At 32.5% G+C, this 23,626-nt stretch overlaps 1 protein-coding gene across 1 annotated transcript in view; it reads left to right on the top strand.

Moving 5' to 3' along the window:
* Positions 1-566: 566 nt before the first annotated feature.
* LOC149479801 (basement membrane-specific heparan sulfate proteoglycan core protein-like) overlaps positions 567-23,626 on the top strand; it is a 101,234-nt gene continuing 78,174 nt past the window's right edge. Inside the window, exon 1 of the mRNA XM_089707418.1 lies at positions 567-704. The gene's annotated coding sequence lies outside the window, so the exon portion shown is untranslated. The remainder of the gene's footprint in view (positions 705-23,626) is intronic.

Raw genomic sequence — 23,626 nt, forward strand, 5'->3', positions numbered from 1 at the left:
GTTAAATGCAATAATATTATCCATGTAGAGCCAAGCGTCTAACTCTACACGTCTTAACAAATTCTACATCAGCTAGGATTAGTTAAAATATGTTTGTGTTTTACAATAATATTCTAAAAACATTGATCTAAAAACCCGCAAACATTGTTTTTAAGAAGATTTAAAATTAATTCCATAAAGCTAGTTGTTGGAATAAAACAACCACACGCCCCAGTTCCCAGGCTGTAAAATTTAATATCAACTGCATTATCCAGAAGATATCCGAGCTAATTTAAACCAGATAATAATCACACAGCACGATCTCTTTAAAAGCTTTCAGATAGCTTTCGCGTTAAAGCTCTAAAACATAGAACATAATGTTGTCAAGACGTGGTTTAGAAAATCGTTTCACATCGCTCTTATGTATGAAACATCTTATATACTAAGGCACAATCTCGTATCTAGAGTATATAAAATTTAAAAGCCTACCTTAAACTACTGCATACATGTATCAAGAACTTTAAGATTAAGTTATGTCTCAAGTTTGAGCGTGCGCTGTCTATATTCGACCATCAGTCAAGTTTCAAACCTCGTGGAGAGCGGACGTGCGCGTCGGAACGGAAAACTGAATTACGAAAAATTGTGTAGTGGGTGTTGGAAATATAGTGAAACGTGTGTGTTATATGTTCTCTGGCTGAAAGAAAGATGACCGTGGCCTTTATCAGGTAGTTGTGTATTTTTAATTTGGGCATGTAACGTATATTTTGTACCCTCCGTCGATTATTTATTAGGGAATACCTAAATAAAGCGTTAATTATAGTTTAGGTTGGACGGCTTATTTAAAATTTACGGTTATTTTAGTTTCGGCTATTTTACGGCCGTTTTTGTAAGTTCAGGTTATTTTTTTGTAAAAGGGTGGTGTTTTAAGTGGTTGTAATTGGATCGTGTTACTGAATAATTTGAAGTTCTTCGGCACGGATGATGTTAGAAGATAAGAAGATTTAAACGTAATCATTGCTCTTAAAATTCGAGCATTTTCCTGTGTAAAGGATTATCTGGGGAGGATATTTTAATTTAATATTTAAATGTAGATTCGAAAGCGTTATCCTTTTATTCATGTATTTCCTAATTATATTTGTTTTACTTATTTCATTACTTTAGTATTATAAGATAATATAATATGAGATTCATATTACGTTTTTTCATAGAGCAATTGGCTGTAGGTTACTTGTTTAGTAAGATTACATAAGTAGATTAGCTTACATTTATTTTTTTAAATTAATAAATAAAATATACTAAGATAATCCATACTAATATTATAAATGCGAAAGTAACTCTGTCTGTTTAGTCATTCACGCCTAAACTACTGAACCAATTTGCATGAAATAAATTTGGTATGGAGATATTTTAATACCCGAGAAAGGACATAGGCTACTTTTTATTGCGAAATATGTACCACGGGCGAAGCCGGGGCGGACCGCTAGTCTTAAATAAAGTACCAATTTTTAATCTTGAAAATATTATGACAAATTTTACTTCATTTATTTCACGAATAAAGTTTTTGAAATAATATCATTTGTATGGCAAAACTAGCTTTTATGAATATCTATTAGGTTATAGGTACCAGTATTTTGTGATTATTATTGACTTTATTTGAATGGAAACTTTGATGAACAATTTATTAATTTTGTTATATTTCAAACTGAAACTCCAACATTAATTCATACAAATAGACTTTAGGAGCGCTTTTGAATCTTTAAAATACATCATTTAATAATAACCAAAATATTTATTTATTTGTACAATAGAAACTAAAAATAATGTTGATTCTGATACTGAAATGAATGACTTAAATAAAAAGGGTTTTATTCTATCATATTCCTACTATAAATAAAATAAATGCGAGTTTGTGAGGATGGGTGTAGGTATGTGTATGTGTATGTATGTTTCTTACTCTTTCACGCAAATAATACTGAACCGTTTATAATAATATTTAGCACACATATAGAGGGTAACTTGGATTAACAAATAGGATAGGTTTTATCCCGGGAATCCCACGAGAACGGGAAGTATGCCGGTTTTTCTTTGTAAACGTGGATGAAACCGCGAGCCGAAAGCTAGTTAAAAATATTTTTGAATTATTTAATACATTAATAGATTGTATGAAGTCTTTGGAAGTCCTGTTAAAAAAAGTATGAATAATAAATCTAAATAAAACTCGGGCAAAAAACTTGTTTACGCATTTCACGTGAAATAAAGCGAATGAATATTTGAAAGGAATACCTTCAAGAATAACTCCGTTTTATCAGGACTTAAATTACTGCAGAGTTTCTTATAGGCGGTTAGTATATCTAAATTTGTACGTATCAAATTGAGGTTCTAAATATGGTTGATTAAATCTTCTTCATTTCTTATTAATTAGAAAACAATTTTTCAAAGAGTTATGATACTGGTCGTAAGCTTTTGAAATTTTATACGGGATTCTTTCATGGACATTCGCAAGGCATTTGTGTTTGTATACTTTAGTGTAGGATTTAGTGTTTTTGTTTTTAAGTAGATACCTTTTGGATATTGGACTTGGACTTGAAACTAAAATTCACATATACATATACCTACATGAACACCCAAAGAACATTATACATAATATTATCATATTTAAAACATTAAATATGTGTAAATTTTCTTTCCCCATAAAGTAATGTTAACCACTCAATGTTTCTCTTCAGCAACTTTGTAACTCTAACGTTGACAATTTGAACTTCCAATGAATATATTTTCTTCAAATAAAGTCCTCAACGTTGATTCACTTAATGATTACAAACTAACTACCAAGGAACTGGTATAGATAAAACTTTAGAACTATTATGGCTGGAGGCATCCGAAGCTTCTTAAAGGATTGCTCAAATCGTTTTACTTGTCAGAAGAAATTCCACTTTGAATGGGACAGATAAAAGAGTTTTAGGTTAAGGGCTCTTGTGTTTCGAAGGACTGTGTTTTTGGGATCGATTTTAATCTATAGAAATGTGATATAGAATTTTATTAAGGTTCAAATGGGACTCGTGAACTAGAGCAGTATGTTGCAACAATGTTAGTCGTAGCAGCTCGGAGATGATAGATTTAGTGCTCTTTTGAGCAACATTTTATATTGTATTTGTTTAGTAGGGCACTGCCCTAAATAATAGATACAATAATAATTTACCTAAATATAGATAATTTTTTCCTGGAAATTCATTGTAATGAAATGTAAAATGAAAGTTGTTTTTAGCAAGCTTATCGAAGAGTTTACGTTTTACTTATAATATTTATTTCTAAAAAAAAGCTTTTATTTACTAGTTACTACCTATTTATTGTATATTTGCCCAATTTAATACAGATATTATGATAAGCTATTTTTTTGTGTACATACGTATACGTTCAAAATGTAGGATGAAAGAAGGAATAGGTACGAGTACTATGTTTATATATGTATGTACATAATACGAATCGATATAACATCTTCATATTTATAAAAAACTAGCGGCCCGCCCCGGCTTCGCCCGTGGTACATATGAAAAATAGATGTTGGCCGATTCTCAGACTTACCCGATATGCACAGAAAATTTCATGAGAATCGGTCCACCCGTTTCGGAGGAGTATGCAGACTAACATTGTAACACGAGAATTTTATATATAAGATATCCCATATTCATGGAAGATATAATTTTTATATAAGTCAAATAAAGTATTTAGAGGTAAAAAGATGTTCATTCAGCTCTCCATTTAGCAATTTAATTTTATATTACACAATAATTTGTTACGAGTAGACATTTTTACAATATCATAGGTTTTAATGATGTAGTTAAGGGATCCTTAACAAGACATTTAAAGGACATCTCTAGTATCATTACATTTGTCTCAGGTTCTATTAATTTAACTTATAATGAACGTATTTTTCTAGTTTTAATTAACGCTGTTTCTATTTTTATTCTGTTCGCTAGTTTCGCTAATCAGAACTTACTGCTAAAGAGATTTATACGCGAAAGTTCTAGAAATGCTACGTTTTACTTGTGGTATATAAAATGAATGACTAGCTGTGCTCCGTGGTTTTATGCACAGTTAGCACCACGATTAAGTATTCTTATTGCTTACTGAATTAAATTTTCTTTCTTTATTTCTTTCTTATGTGATTCTGTGTATCTATATAGTATATAAAAAAATAATATTCTTTTGAAAGCACATGAAGCTACGAGGTTCGAAGAATTTGACTGACCGGTTGGACCCTGCTTTTCAAACCAGAAGTTGTGGGTTCGATTCCCACCCAGGGCAAATATTTGTGTGATGAACATAGATATTCGCTCTATGTATAGGTGTTAATTATCTATATAAGTATTTATTTAAAATTATATATTATGTATGGCCATCTGGTTTCCATAACACAAGCTAAAGCTTAGTATGGGATCGGATCGTGCTGTGTGAAAATTGTCCTGAAATATTTATTATTTCTTTATAAATTTTCGGAACATGGCAGTACTGGGTTGCCACAATTTTAACCAACGCCACGTTGTTAATAGTTACACTTCAAAGGTTATTTAGGAGTTCAAACTAAATTCATTTATAAATGCGTCGATGGATATAAAAAATTGCCATTTTATTTGACGGTCCTGTTAGATAAAATGGTCTACAAAAGGCTTTCCTGACCGGAAATAAGTACTTTTTTGTACAATCGTGTAACAGATACGGCCTTATTTTTATAGCGCAAATATTACTGTGTCAATCTGGGCTTGAATTGTATTACTGGTTAAAGCATTGTCTTTATCATGTCTTTTTATCTATGTGAAATAGTTTTTGGAATCAGTACAGCAGTTTCTGAGATTAGCGCACTCAAACAAACAAACTCTTCATCTTTTCGTAGAAAACTTGAAACATTATAAACTAACACTTTGCTCAAGAACCACTGTACCTTCTTAAAAATCATCAAAACCCCTGCCGTTGTTTTAAAGATTTAAGCATATATAGAGACGGACAAACAATGACAGCGACATTATTTACTATAGGTATAGTGATTATAGATTGATAGTGGGAGTTTAGATAAGATTATGCTTAAAATCAAGACCTTAGTCTTTTTATATAGGTTTGGAATAAGACGAATGTGTTCCAAATTAACCTACTTCCTTTTATACGGATAAATCCTACAGAAAACAGGATGTTATTATATGATAGTATACAATGTGATTATATGAAAGGGGATTACGATGTTTATTTTTAATTTAGAAACATACTATAAGCACTGAAATGAGTTGATTGTTCGACGTGAAGTGGGAAAAATTTAACTTAGAGGCTTCAGAGCTGATAAAGTTATATTTGCTTAATATCAAATTGGAATATAAAAAACATTAACAACTAGCTGCCCTAGACGCTGTACTGTCCCATTGTCCCCTTTTCTTGCTTTTTCTCTATAATAACCTTCCTTGTACGTTAGCAAAAACGTTAAGAAAGAGCCGAAATGGTAGAGCCGTTCTCGAATTTTACGTTTAGCAACACATTTGATCAATCATTTTTATTCTATAGAAGATATAATATATCTGTAGGTATAATATGTAATTTAATTTGTAGAGAATCGTATTTATTTTGATTATTTGATACAAAATAAAGTTAAAATTTTAGAGATGATCCATTGAAATGTTACATTTTTTAGGCCTGACCTTGAGTTTTTTAGAGGACGCAATTTTATTTTTTTGATGTGTAGGGGGGGTCAGTGTGAAGCTAAAACCAAGTTTGTGGGGTCGCCACCCTTGTCCCATGGCCGCCATCTTGAAAATAGTGGTTGAAATGGTTTTAACGATATATCTCTTAAACTATTTATCTGATAATAAAACAATGTTAACATTATTTGTTGCAAATTAAATTCTCTACAACTTTGATTCAGTAACTTTTTGTCGTAGAACTATAAATAAAAAAGTTATAAGCGAAAATGTTCAGAAATTAGAGCTATTTATATTTATCAATAAAACTTTTTTTTATCATTTTACGAAGAAATGATATAAGACTATTTTTGTAGATTGTTTTTCGAGGAATAACTTTTATATACAACATTTTTTCATTACGTCAATAGCTAAGGTTTTACAGCGCTCAGAAGTGAGTACTATTTTTCAGTAGTAACTATACATAATAAATTGGCTATTGGCTCTTTTCCCAGACTCCACAACAATGGAAGCACACTGCAGAACATTTCAGCCCTGCTTTTCGGCGTAAAAAAAAACGCACTTCCAGACTCTACCTCCTGGGTTGTGGGGAAAAGATTCAATAATTAATTATTAATAATATTATAAAATTAATTATTAAAAATATTATTATAACAAAAATAAAATAATTACTGGTGACAAATTATTATTAGTACACACATAATATATCGTATTCTGTATAGTAAAGAGTACTTAAAATAGTACTCACTTCGGATGGCTGTAAAACCTTAGCTATTTACTTAATGAAAAAATGTTGGAAATAAAAGTTGTTCTACGAAAAACAATCTACAAAAATGGTCTGATATAATTTCTTCGTAAACTTATAAAAAAAAGTTTTATTGAAAAATATAAACATCTCTAATTTCTGAACATTTTCGCTTATAACTTTTTTGTTTATAGTTCTATGACAAAAAGTTACTGAACCTAAGTTGTAGAGAATTTAATTTGCAACGAATAATGTTAACATTGTTTTATTATCAGATAAATAGTTTAAGAGATATATCGTAAAAACCATTTCAACCGCTATTTTCAAGATGGCGGCCGTGGGACAAGGGTGGCGACCCCACAAACTTGGTGATAGCTTCACACTGACCCCCCCTACACATCAAAAAAATAAAATTGCGTCCTCTAAAAAATGCGACCCCAAATGTAACTTTTCAATGGACCAAGAATGTTTACATGAATGTAACAACAGTTGAGTGACATAATATAAATAACTGTAAATGTAAATACATTTTGGTGTGTTAATTTGTTTAAAATACTGAATTAATTTATAAATAAACAATGTATTATTATCTATTGTAGGTAAACATAAGAGAATTAATGATATTTTACCTCTGGGTTTATAGTAATAGTATGAGTACATTATTTCAAAAAATATATTAAAATGATCCAAATCGTTTAATATACACTTGGAAATCCAGTATGAAATACAAAAACACGCTTTATTTTTCAATATGTTAAAAATAATGTAAAAACCTTTCCATTAAAATTAATCCCCAATAATAACAAGCAGAAGATTAATTTATCCCAATTTGCGGTTCTATCGATATAAAGATATCCGAAAACCGCGTATTAAAATTACAATATAGGTAGCAATTAATTTCGCGCCAAAAACAAACCAATTCTCTCATACAAACATCAATTTTATACGCAAATACAATTAAAGGAGAGCGCTCATGTTTTTCGGCTCATTTTCTATTCTCTTCCGTAGACGTACAATTGTAGTCTGGGAGCTGAAGTGGAATTATCTGAGGGATTTGATTAATTAAGTTATTTCTTTTTGACGTGACAACGTCTTATAATTCGATAGACGAAAAAACATGACTCATGCGGCGTTACCTCGCTCTGAGGCGTTCCATGTAAGGCTTGAAGTGCAAGCGAGAGCGCGGAACGAGCGACAAAGAAACACAATCGGACGTTGTCTCGTTCTACTATCGTCAGTAAACCGACTTTACAGACAACCAATTTTTTTGGCATCATCTTCTCTGACTTTGTTTGGTCATATGTATCACTTGGTGTTTTCTAACTACTGAAACAAGGCAAAAAATATTAGCTAATGATCTTAGAACGTTTCATTTGTAACGTGGAAATCTTTAATTTGAATAAAATGTTAATTATAAGTGGGAATATAATACCTAATAACGGTTACCTATCTTAATCTCGAATTTTAATATTCCGAATATCATAATCCAGAAAACGTTTGGACATTTTTTCATAACCCCGAATTTTAAAATTTCGAAGTTTTGTTTGCCATATAATCGCAACTCCGAATTTCATTTGCCCATTTCTTTATTTGTACGACGTTTCACAATCCAGACGAATGAGTTCCAGACATACGAAATCTAAATGCACAAAATCCAGATGACCGTAATCCATATGCACGAAAGCCAGATTTTTAAAACACAAATTTTTGAAATGCAGTTAATTGATATCCAGACAAACAATGTCCAGATTTTTGAAATTCAAATAAACGATATCCAGCAAAACGATATCCAGCAAAACGAAATCCTTCCAGGGGGACGCAGCACGAACCTAACCTAACCTTCTGAATAGATTTTAACACTTTAACCTTTCTGTAATGGGCAAGTAAAACAATAGCGAGTCGGTTCTGGCACTCGCCGGCCGCTGCCGCGGCACGCTCGCTTCGCTCGCTCGGCTCGTGCGTGGGGGGTCACAGTTCAAACCTAACCTAACCTACTAAGTCGAATTTGACACTTAAACCTTTCTGTAATGGGCAAGTAAAACAATAGCGAGTCGGTTCTGGCACTCGCCGGCCGCTGCCGCGGCACGCTCGCTTCGCTCGCTCGGCTCGTGCGTGGGGGGTCACAGTTCAAACCTAACCTAACCTACTAAGTCGAATTTGACACTTAAACCTTTCTGTAATGGGCAAGTAAAACAATAGCGAGTCGGTTCTGGCACTCGCCGGCCGCTGCCGCGGCACGCTCGCTTCGCTCGCTCGGCTCGTGCGTGGGGGGTCACAGTTCAAACCTAACCTAACCTACTAAGTCGAATTTGACACTTAAACCTTTCTGTAATGGGCAAGTAAAACAATAGCGAGTCGGTTCTGGCACTCGCCGGCCGCTGCCGCGGCACGCTCGCTTCGCTCGCTCGGCTCGTGCGTGGGGGGTCACAGTTCAAACCTAACCTAACCTACTAAGTCGAATTTGACACTTAAACCTTTCTGTAATGGGCAAGTAAAACAATAGCGAGTCGGTTCTGGCACTCGCCGGCCGCTACCGCGGCACGCTCGCTTCGCTCGCTCGGCTCGTGCATGGGGGGTCACAGTTCAAACCTAACCTAACCTACTGAGTCGAATTTGCCACTTAAACCTTTCTGTAATAGGCAAGTAAAACAATAGCGAGTCAGTTCTAGCATGTGGGTCGTAGTTCAAACCTAACCTACTGAGTCGACTTTGACACTAGAACTGGTCTGTAATGGACAAGTAAAACAATAAATTTAGTTACTGACAATGATTATTTTCAGTCGATAGTAAAGGTATAATCACGATTGTATGGAAATCAAATAAAAAGATTATGAAAATCTGGCAATAGTTTATCTGTTATACGATTATATGGGAACCAAATAAAAAGATTATGAAAATTTGGCAATAGTTTATTTGGAAAATAGTACGATGGGAAACAAAAAAAAGTATTCTGAGAATCTGGTATAATGAGATCTGTATTATGAGAATACGGGAAACAAAAAAATACTTTTTAAAAATCTAGTTTTGGTGCATCTGGAAATTGATTCATCTGGGAAATTAAAAAAGGAATTTCAAAAATTTGTCATTCATTACATCTGTCTTTTAAAAGTTCTAACAACCGTTTTCGGGATTTTAAGATTCGGGTAATAGAAATTCGAGTTTTTAATAGGTTACCCCTAATAACATTAAATTATAGTCGAGCCAATTTAATAGGCAACATTTGACGTCTATCAATTTTATCTTCGAAGAGAGGTAACCTGCTTAAAAACATCGATTAAAGTGAATTAATCGATACGGATTTGAAACATTTGTAAATCGAATTTATTAATTTATGATGATTTTTGTTCACAAATAATCAATGCATTCGATTCTAGATGTCAGATCTCGATTTTTAGAGTAACATCTCTGGTATTTAAAAAGAAGAAAGGTTTATTGACACAAAATTGTAGCGACGTCAGTTCTTCAATTCAGAAATTGTTTATTATGTTTAGAATGGTTCATCAGTAAAATGAAATCTTAAAATTACTTGTATCGGTCATTATTATTATAAATATGTAATCGTTATTGAAAAAAGTTAAGCAAATGTGCAGATCTAACAGAAAGAAATATCATGTTACTAGATTTCCGCCCGCGGCTTCGCCCGCATTTTCAAAGGAAAACCCGCATAGTTCCCGTTCCCGTGGGATTTCCGGGATAAAACCTATCATATGTGTTAATCCAAGTTACCCTCTATATGTGTGCTAAATTTCATTGTAATCGGTTCAGTAGTTTTTACGTGAAAGAGTAACAAACATCCATACATCCATACATCCATACATCCATACATCCATACATCCTTACAAACTTTCGCCTTTATAATATATATTATAATATTATAATATTATATATTATATTATAGTCCTTTCCACCTAAGATGATTTCTGTGACACATCGATTTTTGACACGTGTAGAGATGTCGGTTACTGAAATCGTATCAATTGTTCCCGATAATCGATAATATTCTATATGGAAATGAAATCGATTTGAATAAAGTACCAAAATTAGTTTTTTCGGCATTTCACCAACAATTAACTAAGGAAGCTTAGCAAACAACAGCAACAAAAAGTCAACAATAACAATTAGTAAAAATAACAGAATACCACGTAAAGTATCAATATAAAAATGCAACTTGTATACAAGGCTGAAGTACTCGTACAGACGATTGACTCGATTGACAAACGATCACAAGATGGGCGCCGATTATATGATTTTCCAACTCTATGGTTTTTCAACGATCCATTTCATGTACACGAATTGCGTAGGTATTATATTTTTGTGTTATTTTATTTTATTTTTCATTATATTAAACTAAACAATACTGTTTTTGATTTATAAGCTTAAGATGTTTCATTTTTATATTTTTGGTAATAATGCCGCCATAAAATAAAAATATCATGCACTAAAATTATTTTGACTTTTTAAACATAAAATACGTAATTCGGAACACGATGAAGTGTCACAGGAATCATCCTAAATGAAAAGGACTATAGATATTAGATATTAGATTCTATGTTGTCGTTACTAGGTTACGTTGTTGAATTTTGTTGAACTGTCAAATGTTGCCTATTAAAATGGCTCTACTATAGTATAGAAAATTTCCACCGTTTTTATCAATACAAATTATTATATTAAAGCAACCTACCACACTGACGAGGCGTCTAACAAATAAAAAACTTAACTATATTGTCAGTAATTGGAAGCCACGTAATTCAATTGTTCCTTTGTCATCTCAAAGAGGCTTTTACAAAAAATCAAACAGCCTCTCGGTCTAAGTTCTTTCACAAACACGATTGACGTGCAAAGTACTTAACATTTATTTCATGAGCAAACCGTTTGATTTGATTTCAAATAAATTAATTCAATTTATGCTAAGCGCTTTTTTGTGTTGTTCAAACAACCATGTACCTTCCCTTTACAAGACCCCTTAATGTGTTTTCGGTTTTTAAAACGAACGACGGTAATGAGATTTTCATAAGTGGAATTCTCGAATGTTCTTTTCTTTTTAACAATTTGAATATTTATTAAGTTTGAAATAATGGAATTCTTTTAAGGAGGAATTACGTATTCTTATAAGTATAATACCTATAAGCGTGAATAAAAGAAAGTAAGTAGTTTTGAAAGTCTTAAAAAGTTGCACCAAAAGAAAGATTTTCCAATGAAATTTCCTTTTTATGACGAACTCGTAAAATCTTACAATGTACCATTACGGATTTAACACGTGTACAAATTGGGGTCAAAATTTCTATTAAACTCTACAGACCCCGAATAAAGCGATGAAACTAGTAATTTTCGGCGACGTATGACGCTCATCAGAAAAACATTATGCTTAGGGTGCTCACACTGCTTTTGCATCCCTAATATCGAGGCAATGTGCCAATTTCCATTACGACACGGAATATTGCCTTTCAGTTTAATGTTTGGTTGGTATTGTAAAGTTTTGTTCTAATCACATTGAAGAACTTAGTAGTTGAAGACTCGTATAGTATGTATTCGAATATTATGTTACAAGATTTACTAATGAACCGATATTCTTAGAATCTTTAAGTTGTTACGAGCTGAAATCACAATTAGATTACTATAGAATATTGATTCATTTTAGTAACAATATTATTTCAAACATTACAAGATACATCGTCTCTGTTTAAAACTTAAACTGAAGCATTTATTTATTTAAGGGCCGATTTTTCAACGCTTGGATAAAACTTATTCGTCGTAATCTTATATATAAAAATTAATCGCAAAATGTGTTGGTAAGCGCATAACTCGAGAACGGCTGAACCGATTTCGATAATTCTTTTTTTATTATATTCCTTGAAGTACGAGGATGGTTCTTATGTAGAGAAAACGTAAATATTATGTACCACGGGCGAAGCCGGGGCGGACCGCTAGTCTTCTTCTTATATATAAAAATGAATCGCAAAATGTGTTGGTAAGCGCATAACTCGAGAACGGCTGAACCGATTTCGATAATTCTTTTTTTATTATATTCCTTGAAGTACGAGGATGGTTCTTATGTAGAGAAAACGTAAACATGTACCACGGGCGAAGCCGGGGCGGACCGCTAGTTACTTATAGTATCGCATATTTATTCACATGGTATGTACGTAGGAGATAATACCATGAGTTGTCAAGATATGTGGGAAAAGCAGCATTTTATATAGGTAGGTAGATTGAAATTAATATGCTTAATTACCTAGTCAGGTAGGACATTTAATAGTTTTGTAGTCTTTCCGCCCGCGACTTCGCCCGCTTTTTCTAAATCCTAATAAATTACATATACCTAAAACCTTGCTCTTGAATCACTCAATTTATTAAAAAAACCGCATCAAAATCCGTTGCGTAGTTTTAAAGATTTACCGATCAACCGATTTTAATGCGGTTTTCTTATTAGATAGAGGAATAAGGAATAAGGATTGATTTAATAGGAAGGTTTTAGTATATAAATTATTAGGTTTACAACAAAGCGGGCGAAGCCGCGGGCGGTAACATTTTAAAAACGTATTCTAATTGCCCGTATTCGACAGTTTACGTGACATTTTAATATTATCGTGTAATACTTTACTATTGGACGGATAAGTTTTATCCAAGCATTGAAAAATCGGCCCTAAGAAGATTAGCTTTTTAACCGTCTAATATTTACCACCTATTAATTTAATATTTACCACCGGTTTGGAAAGCACTTTCTACAGTGAGAACCCTTAACAAAATCTGAAGTTGCTGTTATACATGCATGTACATTAAATTAAATAAATTGCGGTTCTAATAATACCTAGGTTAGTTCTTATCAATTTTACGGGATCTGTTTCTAATCTTCAAGCCTTAATTAAACAGTACAGTTTCAAACACATTTAACACCAGACACGATATCATAACATTACGCAACGGTTATCTACAAATCACTGGAACAGTAACAGCTATTACGGCCGATTACGCGTCATTTAGTTCGCGTAATACATGGTAATAGGTCGCGTAATGGTAGCATGGAAATATCTAGTGGTGCCACATGTTGCAAATTTGAATAGCCATGGCCTTGTTTATGTTAAAATTTACTTGTACAAAGGGTAGAAACATGACAAGGGATGTTATGTTTAGGATTAAGGATGATACGCTACACCATGCCGGGGACGAGCCGTGCCGGAGCCGGGAAACAAATCTATACTAATATTATAAAGCTGAAGAGTTTGTTTGCTTGTTTCAACACGCTAATCTCAGGAACAACAAGTCCGATTTGAAAAATAATTTCAGTGTTAGATAGCCCATTCATCGAGGAAGACTATAGGCTATATAATTTATGTATCATCACGCTGACCAGCAGGAGCGGAGCCACGCGGAGCGCAGCTAGTGAAACAATATCCATACACATTTCAACGCCGTGCCCCGTCCGTGCACAGCCGAGCTATGTTCAGGATCAGGATGAATCACTTGATACAAAATGTTTACAATGATGTTTAATCGAGCATCTAAATATGATTATACTGTCCGCGTTGATCAACTATTGTAGCTTTATTTTGGTTAAAAAATAGTCGTTTTAATAATAAGCTTATTCATATAAAACGTAGGAAAAATAAATTTCCTATTGTAATACATATAAGCTTAGATAATAACCGAAGAACTGCTTTTTACCTAAATATAATAAAATACTTAATAACTCTATCAAATAGCAAATGTGGATACGGAAAAGGAAACTCGTTAAAAACTCTTTAATTTCTCAATAATCTTGCGTGAAATAAACTGCAAGAAAATAAGTAAGTTGTAACTAGTTTCTTGTTGTTTCTTCTTAAAACTATAAACTTACCTACTTGATAACAAGTTCTTACATCGGTGGTGGAAAATACAAATATTTTAAAACATTTAATAATACGTATATTATATTTAGCCTTAAATACGCTAAATCTATAATATAATAATGAATCGCAAAATGTGTTGGTAAGCGCATAACTCGAGAACGGCTGAACCGATTTCGATAATTCTTTTTTTATTATATTCCTTGAAGTACGAGGATGGTTCTTATGTAGAGAAAACGTAAACATGTACCACGGGCGAAGCCGGGGCGGACCGCTAGTATTATTATAAAACAAAAATAATATAATATTATTAACTAATTGATAACTCTATATGCAGCTACATTCAGTAGTTTTTGCCTACGTAGATATCTATCTATAACTATACTAATATTATAAAGAGGAAAGGTTTGTATGTATGTATGTATGGTTTTCACGCATAAAGTACTGTACTGATTTTGATGAAATTTGGCACAGATAATAATCTTTATACCCCGAGAAAGAACATAGGCTACCTTTTATTGCGAAATATGTACCACGGGCGAAGCCGGGGCGGACCGCTAGTAAGTTATAAGCAAGCTTTCATATTTCTAATATGAAAATTTCAGATAAAAATTAAAATTCACTTACCGGGCCACAAAGTGCTGGAACGATCTCCCTCCGCCTCTGTCTAAATTAACATCAGTCAGTAGCTTTCGTTTCAAGTATCGAAAATACATCCTAAATTCTACGAATCAGCCTTAGTACCCGTTGTAGTGTCTGTCACCATATTTCATCTCTGATAATATTGTAAGTATAGTAAGTATTTTATAGTTGATATATATCTATTTTTAATTTCTTGTCGTATTGAATCCTATATAGTTCGTACTTATTTATATGTTTACGTTTATTTTATTTATATATCTACGCACCGACCCACCCACACACACCCACACATACACACACACACACACGCACACACATCACACAGGCTGTAACTCCGACTGTCAACAGGGGTTTCTGAAAATCAGTGCTGCCAGTTGACTCAAAAGTCACTGCAGCTTTATACTGAGAAGCCCCTTTTGATAACAGACGTTGCCGCACAGTACTTGTTTTTTATTTTTAGGTTGTAAGTTTTTAATTGTGTAATTATTTTGTGTTAGTTTTAAGTTTTTTTACCATGTTTTCTTATTACTTTTTTTTCTGTTTCTGTGTGGCTTGTACATCTTTTTCTTTTTTCGTTTGTTATCAATAAATGTTTTATTTATTTTATTATTTTATTTATTTAAAAGATATTTATTTAAAATCTTATAAGGATGAAATTCATATTATATACATTTCTAGTTCTGGTGTATTTATTCAAACATTATAAAGTAGAAAAATCAGAAGTTTATTAAAAACTAGCCACTCATAACGTTTAGGTAAATTCAAGCAGTTTTATATTAAAAAACGCAACGTCCTGCCATTCAATATTTTTCCCCTCACATCGTTTGACCCGTGACCCGTATGCTTTTTCGCTATCTGTGCTATGAAATAACTAGATCGAAAATAACGCTATTTCATTCGAAAATAAATTTGGTTTTTTAAATTTATAACATACTTATAACATATTCATTAAAATATCTGCAATGAAATGTTGGAACGGAATGTTGATATTTTAATACTTGTGTATTGAAACGCTTGAATACGTAAAATAAATATGATAAATAACATCCCAATTAGTTTTAAGGGCTTTTATATTGTATGTTTATCTGTTGATTTAAAGATACAATGTCGATTAACACCTAACACTATTTTATTGACCTACACTTTAATGTACTGTAATGGACTTCTCTTTTTTTGTTTCTAGCTAAGCATTCTTATTGTATTTAAACTAGATTTCTAACCGCGGCTTCGCCCGCGTTTTCAAAGAAAAACTCGCAAAGTTTCGTTGTCCCGTATTCAGTTACCTACATACCAAATTTCATTGTAATCGGTTCAGTAGTTTTTACGTGAAAGAATAACAAACATCCATCCATCCATCCATCCTCACAAACTTTCGCATTTATAATATTAGTAGAATGTGTGTGTACTATTTTCTTCGCATATTTTTTTCTATGTTTCCTTCGCATGTAATAAAAAATAAATAACGAAACTCAGAAATACTTCAACGATGTAAAACTACGTAAGATTGCATCCACATTGTAATTCTCTTACACAGCCACGGAACACTGAGTGTATCTTAAGAGGTGTTATGTGGGAATTAAACATTGCAGCTACGAAAAGTTAAAAAAGAGAAGATATTTTTTGCTTATACGTTTATATGACAGTTTTAAAGGTTTTTTTTTATTTGGAAAGCTTGCGCCATGTCATCTATACCTACTAATATTATAATGTTGAAGAGTTTGTTTGTTTGTTTGAACGCGTTAATCTCAGGAACTACAGATCCGACTGGTCGAAGAAAACAAAATAGTAATTCAAAGATAGAAAAAACAAATGAAAAATATCTTGAACAAGTGATACGTGCGGATGTGCAAGTCATACCATACGGCCAGTTATGGAGTAGTAGGCCGGTTGCAGAGCTTCACCGACCATCAGTGCGTACGTCAGTCGCGCTTGTCATATATGTATGGAAATTCATAAAACCGTTCATAGCTAGACCGACCATACGCACGCGTATTGTCATACGTATTAGTTAGTCATATTATTGTTATTCATACACATTGTTGATGCGTATCGTCAGGACCAATGTTACGCACTGACGGTCGGTGAAGCTCTGCAACCGGCCTACTACTCCATTGCTGAAATATAATAGAAGCCTTCTGAATAGTAAATCGTTAATATAGAGCCCATTTTATAAATGAATACTTATACTTTATAAATAAATATTTAAGAAAATAATGATAACCTTTCAAATATAACATAGAATTGAGAGGAATAGGCCTGGAGAATATTACAAAATAATATGAAAGAAACAATATATTTGATAAGTACTTCAAGAAAAAGGGAATTACTAACTGACAAGAACAGACTTCGAGGCTATAAGTTTGAGGACATGTGACATGTTCCAAGTTCTCAATTGTCCATCTATATTACGGCCTTAATGTTTTTAGATTTAATACATAATATTATGTTTTATGAAAAAATAGGTTACACATATCCATTATATATGGTCACTTAAGATTCACTTGATATCAAATATAAAGTACAATTTGGAATATAATATTTTAAGAAAATTTTCAATACTATATCTACATTCAAGGTTGTTATTCACCCAAAAATAAACTAAATATAACCTATGCCATTCAGGAAGAATATAGCTCTAGATGCCTTATATCATTATCAATATCGGTCTTAAAGTTAAAGAACTTATTTGGAATAAACAAACATAAAACTCTTTCTTATTTCTGATATGAACTAGCCTCGCTGTTTAACTGGCATAAATTCGATGTCAATTAAGTACGTAAAAAGCTACTTAAAACTATATTTACAGAAAAAATAAATTATTTCGGACGAATTCCAGAGATTAGCGCGTTGAATCAAACAAACTTTCTTCATAATTTTATATATAGGTAATTTTAAATACTATGTATTATATAGATATTTGTAATATCATAAAGCCGTTGACACATGTGGCGAGGACATCAAAGTCGCTCGCGTAAACTCGACCTGAAAGTTTTATTTCAAAAGTTTAACCCTTCGAGAATGTTCTATAGCTTAAGTTTGTTGGAAGTTACGAATTGTATTTGCTAGTTTGAATATTTTGGCCTTCATTTTTTTTAATTTTCATGTGTGCATGTTTTATTTATGAATAAAAAGGCATTAGTTTTAGGATATGACTAATATACAAATATGAACATTCTTCACGTATAGGTATATGAATAGGTGTCCCATTCCAGATTTTTTTTGTATGTAGGTAATAGAAGATTTTTCGGTTGTGTGTCCTTAATAAATGGGCATAAAACTTTGAAATTAATTGAAATTTTCAAAGTTTTCTTACACTCTATACACAACTAAAAATGAGCAAGTACCTATGTCAAGTACAACTATAGGAATAATTTTCCTAATACATACATACAAACACACACGTAAATAGTTCGATTTCTATTTATATGTGTGCATTCAAAATAACTCATTCTGTCCCCAAATGATACACGTGGAATAGCGGGCCGGTTAATTTCGCTCGCTGCGATCCCGTTTCAAGTTTCAAAGTCAAATAAAAGATGAAATTCCAATTTGAACTCTTGTTTATCACTTAAAATACGTGTACAATATGGTTTCGAAAGTGGCATCTACATTTTTTCAGTGGTTAAGATGTAGGTAAGCGTAGATAGAGATGTCTCGGGTTCGATTCCTGGTGGGGACGAAGAAAAAATGCCTGGGTCTAATGGATAGGAAACTAATAAACTATTTGTTCAAAAAGAAAATCATTCAGTGACTAATTTGTATAAAGCATCTGCCCCATACCCCATAAAGGGACAAGGGGTTTTACTTTTACAAAATAGGCGACATTTTGCAAGTCACAATTCCTCGTGGATATCTTTATAATGTAACGAATTTCCTATTTGATAGTGAACAGTCATAATACATAGCAACCCTTCATGCATCCGGGATTACCAGAGATAAAGATATGTATTCCGGATAAAAATATAAGGTCGCTAAGGAATAATAAATCTTTTTGCTGTTGAAATTACCTTCAATATCGGTTGTATAGTTTTGAAGCTTTTTTAGAGCTAACAAACAAAAAATGATACACTATGTGTATGAAGATTAATATCAAAAAATCAAAATAAAAATCAAAAATATTTATTTAGTAACAAATATGTTTACAATTATATCAGTCATTGAGACATCCTTTTAAGCATTAATAGCATTAATAATATTTTTTTTTAATATAAGAGAATTATAAGTGGATAATAATAATTTTATTCCTTACTCATTGGTTCAGTCTGTGATTTAAAAAGAAATTAATCTTCAAATACGTCAGCATTTCTATTTTCTATCAATGGAAGGGAAGTGCTAGAAAAGTCCCTAATCCTACGCCTTTTGCTTTTATTCATCTGACTTTTCAATAAATCTTCGTTCTCTATTACCGTATTACGAGAAATGAAGATAAGTACCGAATACTAGGCAAATATCTTTATACAAGTCTTCCAGTAATTTGATATCATTATAAACTAGCTGTGCTCCACGGTTTCACCCGCATTGTTCCGCTCCTGTTGGTCTTAGCGTGATGATATATAGGCCTTCCTTAATAAATGGGCTATCTAACAGCGAAATAATTTTTCAAATCGGACCAGTAGTTGCTGAGAGAAGCGCGTCTAAAGAAACAAAAAAACTCTTCAGCTTGATAATTATAATATACTAGCTTTCCGCCCGCGGCTTCGCCCGCGTTTTCAGAGAAAACCCCGCATAGTTCCCTTTCCCGTGGGATTTCCGGGATAATAAAACCTATCCTATCTCTCAAGTTGGATCGAACTGCACATGGTGTGCGAATTTTATTGTAATCGGTTTAGGAGTCCATTGAGGACAAACATTGTGACACGAGATTTATATATTACTAGCGGTCCGCCCCGGCTTCGCCCGTGGTACATGTTTACGTTTTCTCTACATAAAAACCATCCTCGTACTTCAAGGAATATAATAAAAAAAGAATTATCGAAATCGGTTCAGCCGTTCTCGAGTTATTGCTTACCAACACATTTTGCGATTCATTTTTATATATAAGAAGATTAAGATTAAATTGTCAAGTTAGGAGAGTTATCATTGTATAGGATTTTGCAAAATTCTGACTGGAATTATCTATCAGAAAAAATACATTTAATATTTAAAAATTTAGTAAAAAGTGTCAGATACGTTATCAGGGATATTATCAGCAAGTGGTGAACCGGCTCTCGGCGATAGGTAATAATTTGCACGATGCATTTATCGAAAACACGATCTTATAGTCTTCTTTTGTTCACACTCTATAACGTGTTTTATCAGTTTCCTTGGTGTTAGAAGCTTTATGAATTATCTTGTTTAATTATTTAATGGGCTGCTTTATACATATTAGATTTAAATTATATGATTTGAATAAAATAGCTCGTTGTATATCATTTATGAGCAGTTTTTAAACTAATTATTTTTGAAGTAAACTTCTTTAGGCCTCAATTTTGGTATCTTTGAATCTTCCCGAAGATGTTTCGTTTCTGACACGAGTAGGTACTCAGTACACAAAGTGCTCTTTTTTAGTTTCAAAATTATGTAAAAATACAAAACAATTGCTTGTCAAACGTGTAAACAAATAGCACCAATTCTAAAAAATTAGGCACTGTTGCGATAAATTTCGCAAAATCCAGTTTCACGAATTCACCATTCGATCCTTTAAAAAAAGGTCTAAATCCACAGGCATACGTTTTAAAAAACAATACCGACAAAGCTGTAACACAGGCAAATAAAAGGGAACAACGGTAACATACCACAGTAAATATAGATGGAATTCACAAACGATACCCCATGGAATAACCTCGTATTGCGTTAGCGAAGATTCACATAATTCATTTAGCCGCTAACTTTGACGCTACAAAATTTGTTGAACACACAAGATTGTCTGCTGTTAGTGTGTTTGTGATTCAGTTAACTGTATAGATGTTTTAGATATCAAGTTTGTAGATCATTTATGATAACAACTAGCTGTGTCGCGCGGTTTTACATACGGCCGCACCAGAGGTAAAATTCAATTATTTCTATAGCTGATGTGTTATTCTTATGCTATCCAGCCTTTATTACTGTAAAGTTTCATCAAAATCCATCCAGTAGTTTTTTGAGAAAAATTAACTTAAATCTACCCTCGAAAATACGCATTTATAATATTATATATAAAGATCTTGCAACAATCAAGTTTTATGTCTAAGTAGTAATTGTGTTTGTTTTATGTTTAATTTTATTAAGTTGATGAATGAAAGAAAACTACACTCATGTTCCGGCCTTACTATTTTCAATTAACGTAATATTCTGTGTTTTCACTTTCCAAACAATATTATCTTTACATCGAAAAAACATTTATTTTTATATTACAATACAAATAAAAATAAACAAGTATATTTATTTTAAGCTCTTAATTTCTTAAGTCCATAGAATAAAATTAGGTCTCTCGTATAGAAGGAAAAAATCGAGATGCCAAATACAAGACTTTTGTGATGGGACAAGGAGATTATTGTGCTAATAAAAATTCGGAGTACTCTCGTTGAAAGAGGCATTGTCACTGAATTGGTACTTGAATTGAAAATCAGTTTTGTCGATTTCGAGTGTGCTATTAATGCCTAGTTTTGTTGGCATTTTTTGCAAGTGTAGGAAAGGTTTCAGCTTTAAAAACTTTTGCTTCACTAAAAACGGCTTTTCAAACATACAGCTGCTTAAAAATGTTTTTAAATTATCTGGTGTCCATGTGCTCACTTCGTATCATAAGAAAAAAATGGATGAAGTAATGATATAATAAAATTGTTACATTTGTAAAAACCCTTCCAATTTATCACCATAAATAAGTTATGTATACTAAACGTTAACCAACGCCTGCTCGATTGTATATCCAGCAAACTATGCTTCAAAACTCAAATAGACTGAAAAATACAATGTAATGCTACGACATTTTGATCTCTATTACATTGTATATAAAGGTCAGTTTCTCTTATCATTACGTAAGTTTCAAAACTCAAATAGAGTGAAAAATACGGTGTAATACTACGATATTTTGATCTCTATTGCCATGTATATAAAGGTCAATGTCTCTTATCGTATTGTGATCCATTTAGTACGAATGTACGTCGTATTTATTAACAGTTGTTAGTTCCCACAAGTCAACTTGGTTATAGTTCTGTTTTTTTCTCAAAGCCTGTCAACCGTTGACTAGTTGGTTATCTGTATTATACTAAAAGCAGCTATTTCTTTGTTTTAATAAGGTGATGAGGAATTTGGAGTTAATTTAATAAATTAAGCGCATGACAGCATTTCCATAGTGCAACTCAAATATATTATATTTAATAGCCATGAGTTTCGAAAAAATTTCAATTATAGAGAGATAAGTGGCAGAAAAACCGTCGTGTAAAGTAACGCAATAGAAAAAAACCGGGTAAAACCGCGGAGCTCAGCTAGTAAAATATAAAGACACATACCTAATAACTACTAGCCTTAGTGAATAGAATTGAATGTAAACTTAATGCGAATCTAATAAAATGTTCATATCTGGTTTAATAATAATCCGTACTCATACATATTAATTAATCATTATGATAAACAATTAGGCAGAGCCTTATAAATTATAATTTAGAAAGAACTAACATTACATAAAAGCAATTAGTTAAGAAATTTTAGTTACTGGAACGAATGGTAATCAAATACATAATAATATGAGAAAGCTGAAGACACTAATTAAATTATGTACAATATAAAAAAAAAAAATGTATGCGTGTACTAGAGTACACACGTAAGAAGTGAAACTTCTTTATGACCTTAAAAATGTCACGAGTATGGCGTAACGCAAAAATGTCACGCGTACGGCGTAACGCAAAAATGTTACACTAAATTTTTGTCCAACCCCGATAAAGAAGTTTCACTTCAAAACTATACTTTATAAGAATTAAGAACTGACTAAATTTCATAATTAATTACTTAGGACAGTTGGTAGAACATAAGTCACACAGACTATTTCGCTTTTTCTGTATAAAAGTCGAGAAGATCAGGAAAATTTTCGGAAATCTACTATTTATTAACCAGAGCAATATTTAGTAGTAAATAAATATGCATATTAATAGATAAAGGGATGAGGATATTTTTACTGTGAAAGGTCACTTCAACTGTATTTGTATAGCCAATTTACTATGTGAGTTTAAAGTAGAAGAATACATCTTTGTAATATTAAAGTAGATATCAAAGAGAAATAAGCATCTATTTTGTTCAAATTACTAGTTAAGCATATTATCATTGACTTAAATTGAACGTTGCTTACCACATTCATACTTTTCTATCACCAAGAGCCTATAAAATTATGTACAAATCGATAAATTGATAAACCCGAAAAAAGTTATCGTATTCATACAATCTGGGAATATTTCAGGTCAGTTAAAAAGTTCAGAGCTGTTAGCGGGATGCGAGCAAATTGTTAGCAATTCGTTTCGAATATTTTATTTACTTCGCAAGTTTGAAATTCCGTTATACGTAGGTTTATGGTGGCTCTACATTAGTGCCGTGAATTCACGCACGAATTGACGTCGCGAATTTGCCGCATAAGTTGTGTTCTCCACATTGATAGCTTGTTTGCAATCATTCTTGAAACACGGCGTGAAATGGGCGTAAAAACTGCTAACAAAATCACATTTTTACTATAGGTAGCGCAGTCGTTTGTGAAACCCGCCGTAAAATGGTCGTAGAAGCTGCTGTAAAAATCACTATGTTACTTTAAGATA

This window comes from Colias philodice, chromosome 19, assembly GCF_061535455.1.
Source record: "Colias philodice isolate Cphi_HAF_F1 chromosome 19, ilColPhil1 Martin Lab GWU primary, whole genome shotgun sequence".
Classification (NCBI taxonomy): domain Eukaryota; kingdom Metazoa; phylum Arthropoda; class Insecta; order Lepidoptera; family Pieridae; genus Colias; species Colias philodice.